The 17,506-nt window shown below is 44.6% G+C and overlaps 1 protein-coding gene across 1 annotated transcript in view; it reads right to left on the reverse strand.

Moving 5' to 3' along the window:
• The window catches only part of LOC147111592 (protein diaphanous homolog 3-like), a 1,088,834-nt gene that overhangs the window by 942,018 nt on the left and 129,310 nt on the right, over nucleotides 1-17,506 (reverse strand). The window lies entirely within an intron of this gene.

The raw sequence follows: 17,506 nt of genomic DNA on the forward strand, positions 1-17,506 counted from the left end.
CTTTTTCCGATACATTGATGACTGCATCGGTGCCGTTTCCTGCTCTTGCCCTGAACTAGACAATTTCATTCACTTCGCCTCCAATTTCCACCCTTCCCTCACATGGTCCATCTCCGACTCTTCCCTTCCCTTCCTCGACTTCTCCATCTCCATCTCTGGGGATAGGTTATTGACCAACATTCACTACAAGCCCACTGACTCCCACAGCTACCTGGACTACACTTCCTCCCACCCTGCCTCCTGTAAGGACTCTATTCCATTCTCCCAGTTTCTCCGTCTCCGCCGCATCTGCTCCGACGATGCCACCTTCCACACCAGTGCTTCCGACATGTCTTCCTTTTCCCTCAACCGAGGATTCCCCTCTACCGTGGTTGACATGGCCCTCGACCGGGTTCGTTCTATCGCCCACACTTCTGCCCTCACCCCTGCCCCTCCCTCCCGGAACCACGATAGGGTTCCACTTGTCCTCACCTTTCACCCCACCAGCCTCCACATTCAACGGATCATCCTCCGCCATTTCCACCACCTCCAACGTGATCCCACCACCAAGCACATCTTCCCCTCCCCTTTCAGCATTCCGTAGGGACCGCTCCCTCCGAGACACCCTAGTCCACTCCTCTATCACCCCCAGCACCCCTTCCCCTTCGCCCGGCACCTTCCCGTGCAAGCGCAGGAGATGCAACACCTGCCCATATACCTCCCCTCTTCCCACTGCCCAGGGCCCCAAACACCCCTTCCAGGTGAAACAGTGATTTACTTGTCCTTCTTGCAATCTAGTATACTGTATTCACTGCTCACTATGTGGTCTCCTCTACATTGGGGACACCAAGCGCAAATTAGGTGACCGCTTTGCAGAACACCTCCGTTCAGTCCGTAAGGGTGACCCCGAGCTTCCGGTCGCCTGTCGTTTCAATTCACCGCTCCATTCCCACTCAGACCTCACCGTCTGCGGTCTCTTGCATTGTTCCACGGAAGCTCAGCGTAAACTCGAGGAACAGCACCTCATCTTCCGATTAGGCACCTTACAGCCTACCGGACTCAATATCGAATTCAACAATTTCAGATCATAACCTCGGCCCCTATTATATTTTTTATCCACACTTTTGGTTTGTGCCTTTTCATTTTTTTTCTCTCTCTCCCACGTGGCAGCTGTCTCTCACTCTGCCGGCGCATTTCACACTTCATCCAGAGCCATTGTTTGTTTCTTTACATGTCCTCTTCTTCTTCTTCTTCGGCAGTCCCTCGGAACTAAGGATGACTTGCTTCCGCATTAAAAATGAGTTCGCAGGTGACTGATGAGTCCAATGCGGGACCTGCAGTCTCTGTCACAGGTGGGGCAGACGGTGGTTGAAGGGGCGGGTGGGTGGGGTGCTTGGGTTGACGTGCGCTCCTTGCGCTTGGCTTCCGCTTGCTACTGGCGAAGAGACTCGAGGTGTTTGGCGCCTTCCCGGATGCTTCTCCTCCACTTTGTGCGGTCTTGGGCCAGGGATTCCCAGGTGTCGGTTGGGATGTTACACTTCTTCAAGGAGGCTTTGAGGGTGTCCTTCAAGCGTTTCCTCTGCCCATCTGGGGCTCTCTTGCCGTGGCGGAACTGCGAATAGAGCGCTTGTTTTGGGAGTCCTATTGCTATCTCGTCTCACCTTGAATATCTCAATGTCTCTTCCTTCATCCCCTCCCCCATTTCTCAGCCCCCAAACTGCCTTTTAATGTTTCATTTCCTGCCTTTTTTTCCTCAGTTCTGTAGAAGGGTTTCGACCCAAAACCTTGACTCTGTTTCTCTCTCCACGGGTGTTGCCTGGCATGCTGAGTTTTTCCATCGTTTACTGTTAGCTCTGTCTGTTTCTTGTAATGCATATGTATGCAGTATTCACAGTATGCAGACGACGCTTGCGTCTACGCACACTCGGAGGTCGAACTCCAAACCATCGTCAATACCTTCACCAAAGTGCACGAGAGCATGGGCCTTACACTAAACATCCGTAAGACAAAGGTCCTCTACCAACCTGCCCCCGCCACACAGTACTGCCCCCCGATTATCAATATCCACGACGAGGCCTTGGACAACCACTTTCAGGAGCTGACTGTCAACAAGGGCAGACGTCGATGACGAAGTCCAACACCGCCTTTAGTGTGCCAGTGCAGCCTTCGGTCACCTGAGGAAGAGAGAGTGTTTGAAGACCAGGACCTCAAACCTGGCACCAAGCTCATAGTCTAGAGCAGTAGTGATACCCGCCCTCCTGTATGCCTCAGACATGGACCATGTACAGCAGGCACCTCAAAGCACTGGAGAGGTACCCCCAAATCTGCCTCCGCAAGATCCTGCAAATCCATTGTCGGGATAGGCGCACCAACATCAGTGTTCTCGCTCAAGCCAACATCCCCAGCATTGAAGCTTTGACCACACTCAATCAGCTCCGATGGATGGGTCAGATCGCCCGCATGCCGATACGAGACTCCCAAAACAAGCGCTCTACTCGGAGCTCCGACACAGCAAGAGAGCCCCAGGTGGGCAGAGGAAACGCTTCAAGGACACCCTCAAAGCCTCCTTGAAAAAGTGTAACATCCCCACCGACACCTAGGAATCCCTGGCCCAAGACCGCACAAAGTGGAGGAGAAGCATTCGGGAAGGCGCCGAACACCTTGAGTCTCTTCGCCAGAAGTCAAGCGCAAGCAGCGCACATCAACTCAAGCACCCCACCCACCCGCCCCTTCAACCACCGTCTGCCCCACCTGTGACAAAGACTGTAGGTCCCACATTGGACTCATCAGTCACCTGAGAACTCATTTTTAATGTGGAAGCAAGTCATCCTCGGTTCCGAGGGACTGCCCAAGAAGAATAACTCTTTGAACAATGACATCATTCTTGGCACTCTGCATCAACTGATTCATCGCAAGATTAAAGAGAGACAGCTGGAACCATCCCAGCTGTGGTAGCAACTCACGAATAATATTAACACCAGGGTAAACTTTGCATCTAATATTTGTTGAGGCTTCCACTGAGACATGACATAACCTCATTCACCATTCAAAGTGACTTTGACACAAGGCACAAACATGCACATCGGGCTCACAAAAGCAAGCTATTTCATAAAGCCATCAAATTCAAGTGGACATCAGTTGGCCTGCTGCCAAAATACCAAAGGCAATGTTAAAACTAAGGAGTCAGTGATGATTTTGGAACAACAAGGCCTGGTGTTTCTGCTAGGTTGCGCATGTTCTCCCCCAAGCGCTATTCGACCAAACCAGCGCAAAAAAAGAGGAATTGCAAGCGCAAATTACATCGAGCGCAAATCGAGTTTCCGCGATCTTTTGCGCTAGTTTAAAAAACATCGTAAGAGAAGCTGGCCCTGCCCACAAAACTGGCCACGCCCCAGATCGAATTGAACACCATGGCGAATTTCCGCAAATTATACCCATTGGCAGGCCTTTGAGGAGGCTCATAAAATTATGTTTTTTTTAAACTAAGAAACCAGTATACAGGAAACTTTCGATTAACCAGCCCCTAAATAACCGGAACGCTCGATCCACCGGCAAAATTCAGGAGTCGGTTCAGGTAACTTTTTTTTTAAAACTTTTATTACTTTTTTTACTCCGTTTGTTGCTGTGCAAGGGTGTAGCTGAAGTTGTTGCTAAGCTACAAAGACGCTTGCAACTTGTGCCGATTGTTTTGAAGCTGTTGGTTTGTTGCTTTATACGGAGCTCTGAGCTCCGTATCTTTTACTATAGCGTTCGGTTATCCGGAATTGTTGAACCGGCACCACGTCGGTCCCGTCCGTGCCGGATACCAGACAGTTTCCTGTAACTAGCAAATGGTTCTGTATAGATTTTTTAAAGTCATTTTCAGTTATTTAAAATCGGGTTACTCGCAGGTAGTGAGCTAGACATTGATTTAAAAATCTTATTTTTGTGATCAACCCATTTTCAGTTGTATTAATCAAACTGCACCAAGTTACCACTCTTAAATATATGACAGAATATATTGAAAACACATTTTTTTTTATAAATTACATTCTAAAACGCTGGTTCATGGCAGATTTTACAGTCTGTGATATGCAAATGAGTCTGAGTGGAAACTTGAGGGGAACAAACACTTCTCAAAACTAGCACAATTTTGGGCGCAATTTGCGCTCGGAACACCGATTCCACCCAAAGCGAAAACTCCAGGGCTAGATCGCCAATCGGTCAAAGCAACCTGTGGAAGAGTTTTGAGGGCCTCCTCAAAAATTTACCTCCTGTCCTGTAACGTTTCCCTCTCACCAATTTTTCTTATACCTTAGGATGCTTTCCCCTTCTGTTTTTCCCCCCTCTCTCCCAGTCATATCTCATGTTCCATTCCTTTTCCCCTCCACTCTCCCGGTGTGTCCTCTCTCTCTTTCACCTCCCTACCCCTTTGGTCTCCCTCACAATTCTTTTAATCCCACCTCATTTCTCTCTACCATGCTCTCCGCCACCTCACTTTTCTCTTGGTCTTTTTTCCACCCTTTTCTATTTCATTTCCCACATCCCATCAGGTTGTGGCTGCAAGTGCAACCTTTGATGCTTGCGCATACGCTAAATTCCAAATGTGTGATCTGTCAAGTTACTAATAGAGGCTTCGTTGCGTCTTTCACCTCTTGATAGAAATCAATGTGCTGGTGAAAAGTTGAGCTAATTGCCCACCTACTCCAAAGTAATTACACTTTCAATTTTTAAGTTTTGTGCAAGCAGCAGCAAGAAGCCTGTTGCACAGCGCAACGGGACCGGAAGAACTTCATTTCCAATAAAAAACTAACACCCAACAAATAAAGAGGGGTAAGAATATACTATCCATGGTAAGCTTGACTGAATCTAAAAGTGACCAAGTGTACCGCCAAGCTTTGAGGGCAAGAGGCTGCTTGGCTAGAACATGATGTGTTGGTATTTTTCCTTCACGAGAGAAGATCTTGAAAATTCTGTGAGAACCACGAGTCAACAATATGCAAATGTGAAAACACCGACTCTCGACAATCCTTGAAGGTCTGGCCTTGGTTAACGAAGCGTCAAAAGAGATAGGAGAGAGAACGAGAAAAACAATGTTAATCACACAGCTTGGGACACAAATGCTGTGGGCGAGTTGCCAAGTTTTGGGGTATAAGGGATATTGTGGACTAACATTTGTGGCTGCAGTCGATGGTGACCTGGTCAGTTGCCAGTTAAAGTCATGCGTCTAGTCATTGTTGAATTGACCTCTCATCTGATGTTGTACGTATGTGGTTTTGCTTATAATCACCTAAGCTTTAAGTAAATTATTTTAGATGCTTGCTTGTAATAAAGTACATGAATTAAGTACAGTTTGTATTCTGGTAATTACTTGTAACCTCTTGTTGATTTTTAAGTTAAAAAGTTTTACAGATTCATTGGGATTTGTGTTGTCTGTTCCACGAGTCTGAAATTTATAAACTTTCAGACAATCAGAACGTCTTACATAGGTACTGTTGAGATACCGCGGCAAACGTGGGAGTCGAGACCAGAGCTAGTAAAACACAACTGCTTTTATTCTACCTCATGGCAAAGAGGAACTGGAAAAGCCCGCGCATCCACTTAAATACTTCCCAGACAGGAAGTGCTCCCGGCAGCCTGTCCCTGCGGGAAACAAGTTGCTGGAGGAAAGGGCCCCCGGCTGGGGGCGTCTGCTTAAACTGTCCGTGCCGCCGTGAGCGGATTATGTCCAGTGGTGGCGTGTCGCCACAGTACCATCAATTATATATTGTACGTAGCCCTGTTCAAATGCAAATTTAGAACAATCATTGTACATTTAAATTAAAACAAAAAAAATGGCAATCATGTGAACATTACTGAGGTAATTGACCAAGATATTTTGTAGAATGTACGCCACCGAGAACAGTGACGATCTCGCTATCTACAATAACGTAACCACATCATAGAATGATCGAGGCAGTCATTAACTCTGTTGTGCGTATGCGTCATTAAAGTTGGCGAGACCCAAATGAATAGCTTGTAGGCTAAGAATCAAAGTAAAAGAACCACCACCCCACGTGATCCCAAGTTCGCATACACACAACGGTGCGCTCCTGGGCTCCATGGGGGAGTACGCTGTGCGGAATTCTGCAGCGGTTTAAAAGGAAGTTCTCAGGAGTGAATTGCACAAGGTAGGTGCAGATTTACTTGCGATGTCGGCGGCGGACTCCTTAGCTTGTTGCCGACCGCAAATTCAGGACCAAGCTTTATTAATGAAAATAACAAAAGCACAAGTCAAACAGCAGCAGATATTTAAACAACAGTTGTGACAAAAATGAAGCATCTCTGTTCAGGTTTAGCTTTCTATTGGCTCCTTTAAGTCAGTCACTGTAAATTAGGAAACTAGTTACAATGACAGAAATCATGTCTCAGCCAAAATTAATACAAGGTTTCAATTGCTGTTCATGCATCTCTGGGCAGGTTTCTCAAGGGGGAAACCAAGTCACACATTTGAACATAAACATTCTGCGTGATTCGATCAGATGTGCGTATGGTTGACATCTCCTTTTGAATTTTGGAGAGAGTTATTAAAATTCAGGGAAGGCCTGGTCGTTGTTTGGGGTCCAGGGGGAGGGGTGCGAGTAACTTCTTCACCTGGAGCTCAATAATCTTGGAATTTGTTCTGGAGTGTGTGAAGAGAGGTCAGCTGTTTGGAATCCGAGTGGCTAGCTATTCAAATCACAGGAAGTCTCTAGCCCATTCACTTCAAGATATATTTTTTAAAAAGCAAACTTCCTGTGAAGAGAGACAGTTGGGCTCGTTCTCTCCAGCGGGATCAATTAAGCATCCTCTCAAGAAAAGACAAGTTGAAGAACCTCTCAAATTAGGCAGTTACCTTGGGGGTCCTCAAGAAAAGGAATTTATCATGGTTTAACATAATAGATGTACTTAAGATCTATACAGAATTACTCAAGTCTAAGAAATTAGATGAGTTGCTGTTATTTTAACCAGAGGCTTTTAGATGGTGGCCTATAACCACTATTACAATACTTGCTGCTTCAGCTTTTATTTAATAAATGTTTTATACTATAAGCAAGGTCTTAAGTGTAGTCCATGTAGCTGTGGGAGTCAGTGGGCTTGCAGTGAATGTTTGTCGAGAGCCTCGCCCCAGAAATGGAGACAGAGAAGTCGAGGAAGGGAAGGGATGAGTCGGAGATGGACCATGTGAAGTTGAGGGAAGGGTGGAAATTGGAAGCAAAGGTGAATGAAATGTTCCAGTTCAGGGCGAGAGCAGGAAACAGCACCGATACAGTCATCAATGTGCCGGAAAAAGAGGTAAGGGAGGGGACCTGAATAGACTGGAACAAAAAATGTTCCACATATCCCACGAAAAGGCAGGCATAGCTAGGACCCATGCAGGTTCCCATAGCAACACGTTTAATTTGGAGGAAGTGAGTGCAGTCAAAGGAAAAGTTGTTCAACGTGAGAACAAGTTCAGCTAGGCAGAGGAGGGTGGTGGTGGATGGGGACTAGTTGGGCCTCTGTTCAAGGAAGAAGCGGAGCACCCTCAGGCCACCCTGGTGGGGAATGGAGGTGTAGAGGGATTGGACGTCCATAGTAAAAAGGAGACGGTTGGGGCCAGGAAACTGGAAACCGTTAAAGTGGCGGAGGGTGTCGAAAGAGTCGCAGATGTAGGTGGGAAGAGACTCAACAAGGGGAGAAAAAAAAGAGTCGACATAGGAAGAGATAAGTTCTGTGGGGCAAGAACAGGCTGAAACAATAGGTCTACCAGGGCAGTCCTGTTTGTGGATCTTGGGAAGGAGGTAGAAGCGGGCTGTGCGGGGTTGGGGAACTATGCGGTTGGCGGCCATGGAGGGACGATCTCCAGAGGAGATGAGGTCAGCAACGGTCTTGGAAACAGTGGCTTGATGTTCGGTATTGGGGTCATGGTCCCGGCGGAGGTAGGAGGTGGTGTCGGAGAGTTGACGTTCAGCCTCCGCTAGGTAGAGGTCAGTTCGCCAAACAACAACAGTGTCACCCTTGTCAGCAGGTTTAATGACAATGTTGGGATTGGATCGGAGAGAATGGATTGCTGCAAGTTCAGAGTGAGGTAGGCTGGAGTGAGTGTGGGGAGCAGAGAAATTGAGACGGCCGATGTCACGCCGGCAATTTGCAATGAAAAGATCTAGAGAGGTTAAGAGGCCAGAGGAAGAGGTCCAGGGAGAACGAGAATTCCGAAAACAGGAGAAAGGGTCAGCTGTGCAGGGGGAGGATTCCTGGCCAAAGAAGTGGGCACGGAGACAAAGACAGCGAAAAAAGAGCTCAGCATCGTGCCGAGCTCGAAATTCATGGAGATACAGCGTATGGGGATGAAGCTCAGGCCTTTGCTGAGGACTGATCGTTCGGGGTCAGAGAGGGGAAGCTCAGAGGGGATAGTGGAAAACACAGCAGGGGGTGAGATTGGAAGAAGGGATGGGGTCAGAGGAAAGTGATGGGGAAGAAGGTTCCAGAGGGGTGTTGGTGTCCAAGAATTGTTGAAGCTTGCGATCCTTGACACCTGAAAAGAAGAAAAAAAGTTTTTTGTTAAAGCGCCGGATGAGGCGAAGGATGAAATGGAAAGTGGTGTGGCTGAGGATTTCCACAAAATCCTCGGCCTCTTACACTGTTCCAATGAAGCTCGAGGAACAGCATCTCATCTTTTGATTAAGCACTTTTCAGCCTTCTGGGCTCAACATAGAGTTCAACAATTTCAGACCATAACCTCTGCCACTAACTTTTTTTCCATTTTTTCCCCTCTCTCTTACATGGCAGCTGTCTTTCATTCTGCCGTTGCCATTTACACTTCATCTAAAGTCATCTTTTGTTTCTTAATTTGTCCCATTACCATCTGCTTTTACCTTGCACCATCATCCCTTTTGTCTCTTAATCTCTCCTGCCTTCCATCCTATCACAGACCTTCCCTTTTGTTCTTTCCTCCCCTCCCCACTTTCCCTGCCCCTGCACTTGCTAAAAAAAACCCTGTTCCATTTCCAGCTTTTTCCAGTTCTGACAAAGGGTCATCGACCTGAAACGTTAACTCTGTTTCCCTTTCCACAGATGCTGCCTGAGCTGCTGACTATTTCCAGCATTTTCTGTTTTTTCCACAGTTGAGATAATAAGTTGGCTTCAAAATTCTACTGTACTTTTTTGAAGGATTGGACATTAAATGAAGACTCTCCCCCCCCATCTCCCTCATTCCCACAAAATCCATATTCTCTCTCCCACAGATTAACACACTCAGAAGTTTATGTAAAACAGAACAAGTTTTCAAGGCACAACCCACTATAAATGTGGACATAGGAACTTATAATGGTAAACGGCTGTCAGAAACTTCTGACAAAAACTTGACAAGCGTGCAATTAAAGCCTGAAGTGTGGCATCATTATGTTGTAACTTAAAAGACACAAAGAGAATCATGTGAAGTTCTGAGATAGAACCTGTAGATAAACAAATCTGAAAAAGGGTTTTTTGTTCATTATCATGAGCACACCAGCAAACTGAAAAAAGATATTGGGCAAGTAACTCGAGGATGTAAGCAGCAAGGGGACACTCCGTGAGTAGTCAGAGACACAAGCCAAAAGCATATCGAGAGTAAAAAGTGTGAAAAGACTCTAAAACCATAACTCTGTTTAACTTAAAGACCTAAATACAAAATAATTGAAGTATCTTGAAATTCTGCTGTATTATACTTTTTTCACACTAACATCCATGATGCAAAGTGAAATTTGATATTCAGGAAGTGTTTCACTGGCCCCAATGTATCACCTACCCAGCAAAGCAAATATTCAAGGAACTGAGATTTGTTAAATAGTTGCCCGGTCTTTGAAATCTAAATAGTTGTAAAAGAAGATTGACAGATATCGCAAACAATTAATTAAAACTGGCTTCTTCTAGTGATTGGCCTGTCAATTGAATTACATTCTACAAGCAGCAAGGAGGCTGCTTAGGTATCAGCCACAAATTGTTCACTCATGAACAAAACAAATCAGATCTGAGCACCTGGTGGACAGGACCCTCCTGTTGGGATAAATAATCACAGTTCTTTGAAGTGGCTCTTGCAGTCGCCAAAAATATCTTAAATGTCTTATCAACCAATAAAAACCTGATGACAAAATGCTCATGACAAATCAAGGAAACGGGCAAATCAACTACCACTGAAGTCTAAACTACATGCAGTCAGGATGCGTGCAGCAAGGCAGAAGCAACCCCTTTCATCTAGCAGCAAAAGAAACCTGTCCAAATTTGCCCATCTTAACCTTGGAGCAAACGCAGGTAAAAGGAAAAGAGTGAGGTTCTTCAGATTTAAAACAAAACTGATCTTAAACCCATCATAATCTCCCACTAAAATGTTGGAATGTTGGTAAGGCTGCTTAAATGTTAGTGACTCAGGTTGTTTAATGACCAGCACTTCAATCACTGGTGGGCAGGAATCGCAAGATCAAAACAAAGGCTCGCAAGGGCTAAAATAATAATATAATAATAATAATAATCAACTTTATTGTCATTGTTAGTGCACAAGTGCAGTACAACGAAATGCAGGCTTGCGGCTCCCGAGAGTGTACATTTAGATTAAGACATTTAATGAGTATCCATTGCGTAGATAAAAAGCAGAACAAATAGTTTACAACAACAAGGTCACTATGTCCTTGTGAAATGGTGACGTTCTTGTTATTCCTCAAAATGCCATCATTTTAGATTCAAAGAAGTTACCTTAATACCTAGAAGATGACAGCAAAACAGATGAACTAGAAACATAGAAAAATAGGAGCAGGAGTAGGCCATGAGGCACTTCGACCCTGTTCCGCCATTCAATACTATCATGGCTGATGCTCTATCTCAATATTCCCACTCTCTCCCCATACCCCTTGATGCCTTTTGTGTCTAGAAATCTATCTATCTCCTTCTTAAATATATCTGTGACTTGGCCTCCACAGCCTTCTGTGGTAGAGAATTTCACAGGTTCACCACCCTCAGTAAAGAAATTTCTCCTCATCTGTCCTAAATGGCCTACCCTGTATCCTGAGTCCTTGACCCCTCGTTCTAGATCCCCCAGCCAGGGGAAACATACTCCCTGCATCCATTCTGTCTAGCCCTGTCAGAATTTTATACGTTTCAATGAGATCCCCTCTCATTCTTCTACACTCTAGTGAATACAGGCCTAGTCAACCCAATCTCTCCTCATACGACAGTCCTGCCATCCCTGTAATGATATCAGCAAATAGTGATGTTATTTGCCTGTTTGATTATGATGCCTTACCAGCATGTTTGCAGGTATTGATTACTTATGCTTGACCAGCAGAGGTCATGTGAGAGACAAGCAGTTTTGGTTGAGTTTCAGTTCCAGGTGTGGTCTCACCAAGGCCCTGTATAACTGTAGGAAGACATCCTTGCTCCTGTACTCAAATATATATCTACTGCTAATGAATGGGTTAAAACAGCAATGGGAAACACTTAAAATGGTGTTAGAGTCCACGGAAAATATATTCCGCTAGAAAACAGAACAAGCTAAACACCAATATGAGACAACATGGATGAATAAAGCCATAAGGGAAAAATTAAGGGGAAGGAAAGAGGCATACATTAAGTACATGGACAGCAGGGGGAGCATAAGGGAAAATATGAAGCGATTAGGAAATGTCAAAAAAAATTAGGAAGGCAAAGAGGAACTATGAAATTAAATTATCAAGCAACATCAAACAAAATAGGAAAATATTTTACAGGCACATCAATAAAAAAAAAGGTCGGGAAGGGAAGAGGGCCACTAAGGGATGGTCAGGATAATACCACAGGCAGTGATAGAGAGATGGCAGAAATATTAAATAATTACTTAGCTTCAGTGTTTACTAGGGAGATAGAACAGGTGGACATGACATTGGATTATGAGAGTAGTAATGAAATGACTGCATTTAAACATAGAAACATAGAAGACAGGAGCAGGAGTAGGCCATTCGGCCCCTCAAGCCCGCTCCGCCATATAATGAGATCATGGCTGATCATCCAAATTCAGTACCTGTTCCTGCTTTCTCCCCATATCCCTTGATCCCTTTAGCCTCAAGAAATATATCCAACTCCTTCTTGAATATATTAAAATAAAAAGGGGAGCTATAATAAACGAATCAACCTCAGAGGAAAAAATCCCTGGTCCAGATGGATTATATCCGCACATTTTAAAAGAATCTTGGGAAGAGATAGCAGAGGCATGACTACACATAACTGTGGATATTCCTGTGCCTTTTACCATAAGAACATATGTAATCCGAGGTAATCCTACATAATGTCAGTACACTCGTTGCACAGAAGTTCAAACAGCCAAATTATACTGCAGGTGCTAAAATTCTACACCAAAATCTAAAGTGTCTGGAGAATTCAAATCCAGTTTTGGACATAATCAACATTATCCTATGGAAAAAGCTAAACAGTCAGAAAGTGTTTCTACAAAAAACATGAATGGAAAATTACATTCCTAAACAAACTAAGTTAATATAGAAACATAGAAGCTAGGAGCAGGAGTAGGCCATTCAGCCCCTCGGGCCTGCTCCGCCACTCAATGCGATCATGGCTGATCATCTACATTCAGTACCCAGTCCCTGCTTTCTCCGAAGAACATAAGAAATAGGAGCAGGAGTAGGCCAATCGGCCCCTCGAGCCTGCTCCGCCATTCAATAAGATCATGGCTGATCTGATCCTAACCGCCAATCTACTATCACAGAACCATCTCCTGAATCTAACAGAATTAGACACACGAAATAGGAGCAGAATCAGGCTACATGGCCCCTGGGCCCGCTCCGCTACCCACAGGGCCATGACCGATCCGAACGGAGACTCACGTCCAAAATCCTGCCCGCTCCCCGTAACCCTTAATTCCCTTTACTTCTAGGAAACTGTCTATTTCTGTTTTAAATTTATGTAATGATGTAGCTTCTACAGCTTTTTGGGGCAGCATATTCCATGGACCTACCACCCTCTGAGTGAAGTAGTTCCTCCTCATCTCAGTTTTGAAAGAGCAGCCCCTTATTCTAAGACTATGCCCCCTATTTCTAGTTTCACCCATCATCGGGAACATCTTCCCCGCATCCACCCGATCCGACCCCTTCACAATCTTATATGTTTCAATAAGATCGCCTCTCATTCTTCTGAACTCCAATGAGTAGAGTCCCAATCTACTCAACCTCTCCTCATATGTCCATCCCCTCATCCCCGGGATTAACCGAGTGGACCTTCTTTGTACTGACTCGAGAGCAAGTATGTCTTTTCTTAAGTATGGACACCAAAACTGTATGCAGTATTCCAGGTGCGGTCTCACCAATACCTTGTACAACTGAAGCAATACCTCCCTATTTTTATATTCTATCCCCCTAGCAATGAAAGCCAACATTCCATTGGCCTTCTTAATCACTTGTTGCACCTGCATACTAACCTTTTGAGTTTTGTGCACCGGGACCCCCAGATCCCTTTGTACTTCAGTACTTTCCAGTTTCTTGCCATTAAGATAATAGCTTGCTCTACGAATTTTCCTGCCAAAGTGCATAACCTCACGCTTTCCAGTATTGTATTCCATCTGCCAAATCTCTGCCCACTTACTTAGCCTGTCTATGTCCCCTTGCAGGTTTTTTATGTCCTCCTCACTCACTACTTTCCCTCCCATCTTAGTATCATCTGCAAACTTTGATATGTTACACTCGGTCCCCTCCTCCAAATCGTTAATATAGATTGTAAAGAGTTGGGGACCCAGCACTGACCCCTGCGGAACACCACTAGTTACTGATTGCCAGTCTGAGAATGAACCATTTATCCCAACTCTCTGCCTTCTGTTAGATAGCCAATCCTCTATCCATGCCAGAATATTACCCCCAATCCCGTGATTTTTTATCTTAAGCAATAATCTTTTGTGTGGCACCTTGTCAAATGCCTTTTGGAAGTCTAAATACAATACATCCACTGGTTCCCCTTTATCCACCCTATATGTTACTTCCTCAAAGAACTCCAGCAAATTTGTCAAACATGACTTCCCCTTCATAAAACCATGCTGACTTTGTCCTATTAAATTATGATTATCCAAATGTCCTGTTACTGTCTCCTTAATAATGGACTCCAATATTTTACCTACCACAGATGTTAGGCTAACCGGTCTATAGTTTCCAGCCTTCTGTCTACTGCCCTTTTCAAATAAGGGCATTACATTAGCAGTTTTCCAGTCTGCCAGGACCTTTGTAGAGTCCAGGGATTTTTGGAAAATTATTACCAATGCATCCACAATCCCTACCGCCACTTCCCTCAAGACCCTAGGATGTAAGCCATCAGGTCCAGGTGATTCATCCGCCTCGAGTCCCATTATATTACCGAGTACCACTTCCTTAGTGATTTTGATCGTGTTTAGCTCCTCCCCTCCTATAGCCCCCTGTTTGTCCAGTGTTGGGATATTCTTAGTGTCTTCCACTGTAAAGACTGATACAAAATATTCAGTGTTTTTGCCATCTCCATATTTCCCACCATTAATTTCCCAGTCTCATCCTCTAAGGGACCAACATTTACTTTAGCCACCCTTTTTCTTTTTATATACCTATAAAAACTCTTACTATCTGTTTTTATATTTTTTGCTCATTTATTTTCATAATCTATCTTCCCTTTCTTAATCAATCTTTTTGTTATTTTTTGCTGTCTTAAAGTTTTCCCAATCCTCTATCCTCCCACTAGATTTGGCTACCTTATGTGCCCTTGTTTTTAGTCGAATACTATCCTTAATTTCTTTACTTAGCCACGGATGGCTGTCTTTTCTTTTACACCCTTTTCTTCTCAGTGGAATATATTTTTTTTGGAAGTTGTGAAATAACTCCTTAAATGTACACCACTGATCATGTATCGTCTTACCCTTTAATCTATTTTCCCAATCCACACTGCTCAATTCTGCTCTCATACCTTCATAGTCTCCTTTATTCAAGCTTAGCACGCTTGTTTGAGATCCAACCTTCTCACCCTCTAATTGAATATGGAATTCAACCATGTTATGGTCACTCATTCCAAGGGGATCCTTTACTAGGACATTTTTAATTAATCCTGTCTCGTTACACAGGACCAGATCTAAGGTTCCTTGCCCCCTGGTCGGTTCAGTTACATACTGCTCAAGAAACCCATCCCTAATACACTCAATGAACTCATCCTCAAGGCAGCCCTGCCCAATTTGATTTGTCCAAATAATATGATAGTTAAAATCCCCCATAATTATAGATGTTCCCTTATTACAAGCCTCAACTATTTCCTGATTGATACTCCGTCCAACAGAGTTGCAACTGTTCGGAGGCCTATAGACTACGCCCACTAGTGTTTTTTTCCCCTTATTATTCCTTACCTCCACCCAAACTGTTTCATTATCCTGATCTTTTGACCCAATATCATTTCTCTGTATTACAGTGATTCCTTCCTTTATTAACATAGCCACCCCACCTCCCCTTCCTTCCTGCCTGTCCTTCCTGATCATTAAATAACCTGGTATGTTTAATTCCCAGGCATTGTCACCCTGCAGCCATGTTTCTGTAATGGCCATAAGATCATACCCATATGTAGTTATTTGTGCCATTAACTCGTCTATTTTGTTACGAATGCTACGTGCATTCAGATAGAGAACTTTCAAATATGTTTTGTGACACTTAGTTCCTGCTTTTGCCCTTTTTATTATTTTACCTTTTACTCCATACCTTCTGCCCCTTCCTCACACGCTCTGGTTTTTAATTTCCCCACTGCTACCTAAGTCCATGACCTTCTCTGTTGTCATTTTTATTTGCTCTCTAGGAACCTCCCCCCGACTAGTTAGTTTAAAGCCCTCTCTACAGCCCTAGTTACATGATCCGCCAGGACTCTAGTCCCAGCACTGGCCAAGTGAAGCCCGTCCCAACGGAACAACTCCCTCCTGCCCCAGTACTCCCTCCTCCCCATATCCCTTGATCCCTTTAGCTTTAAGAAATATATCCAACTCCTTCTTGAATATATTTAATGAATTGGCCTCTACTGCCTTCTGTGGTAGAGAATTCCACAGGTTCACCACTCTCTGGGTGAAGAAATTCCTCCTCATCTCTGTCCTAAATGGCCTACCCCTTATCCTTAGACTGTAACCCCTGGTTCTGGACCCCCCGACCATCGGGAACATCCTTCCTGCATCTAGTCTGTCCAGTCCTGTCAGAATTTTATAAGTTTCAATGAGATCCCCTCTCATTCTTCTAAACTCCAGTGAGTATAAGCCAAATCGACCCAATCTCTCCTCATAAGTCATTCCTGCCATCCCAGGTATCAGCCTGGTGAATCTTCGCTGAACTCCTTCCATGGCAAGAACATCCTTCCTCAGATAAGGCGATCAAAACTGCACACAATACTCCAGATGTGGTCTCACCAAGGCCCTGTACAACTGCAGCAAGACATCCTTGTTCCTGTACTCAAACCCTCTCGCTACGAAGGCCAACATACCATTTGCCTTCTTAACCACCTGCTGCACCTGCATGCTTACCTTCAGTGACTGGTGCACAAGGACACCCAGGTCTCGTTGCACTACCCCTTCTCCCAATCTATTGCCGTTTAGATAATAATCTGCCTTCCTGTTTTTGCCACCAAAGTGGATAACCTCACATTTATCCGCGTTATATTGCATCTGCCATGCTTCTCCCCAATCACCCAACCTGCCCAAATCCTACTGGAGTTTCTCGGCATCCTCCTCACAGCACACACGCCCACCCAGCTTTGTGTCGTCTGCAAATTTGGAGATATTACATCTAGTTCCCTTGTCTAGATCAGTAATATATATTGTGAATAGCTGGGGTCCAAGGACCGATCCCTGCGGTACCCCACTAGTCACTGCCTGCCACTCGGAAAAAGATCAGTTTATTCCAACTCTTTGCTTTCTGGCTGCCAACCAGCTCTCTATCCAAGTCAATACCTTGCCCCCAATCCCATGTGCCTGAACATTACACGCTAATCTCTTATACAGGACCTTATCGAAAGCATTCTGAAAGTCCAAATACACCACATCCACTGGTTCTCCCTTATCTATTTTACCAGTTACATCCTCAAAAAATTCCAGTAGATTAGTCAAGCACGATTTACCTTTTGTAAATCCATGTTGACTTTGTCCGATCCTGTCACTCTTTTCCAAGTGCTCTGCTATTACATCTTTTATAATGGACTCTAGCATTTTCCCCACTACTGATGTCAGGCTTACCGGTCTGTAATTCCCCGTTTTCTCTCTACCATCTTTTTTGAATCATGGGGTAACATTAGCTACCTTCCAATCCATGGGTACTGTTCCAGATTCCATCGAATGTTGGAAAATGATCAGCAATGCATCTACTATTTCTAGGGTGATGCGCTATCAATTCTAATAAAAGGCTAGGCAGAGTTCAGAACAACAGGCTTTTATTAACTACTGAATTGCACTTCAGACAGATCAGGACTATGCCTCTAGTGGACGACCGAATGCCAGGAGCTGCCATGCGGCCGCTCTTATACTCGGTAGCCCAGGGGCGGAGTCAGCTGAGGCATAGTCAGG

The sequence above is a fragment of the Somniosus microcephalus genome, chromosome 10, assembly GCF_052327205.1.
Source record: "Somniosus microcephalus isolate GS21.2 chromosome 10, FLI_Smic_1.0, whole genome shotgun sequence".
NCBI classification, from domain to species: domain Eukaryota; kingdom Metazoa; phylum Chordata; class Chondrichthyes; order Squaliformes; family Somniosidae; genus Somniosus; species Somniosus microcephalus.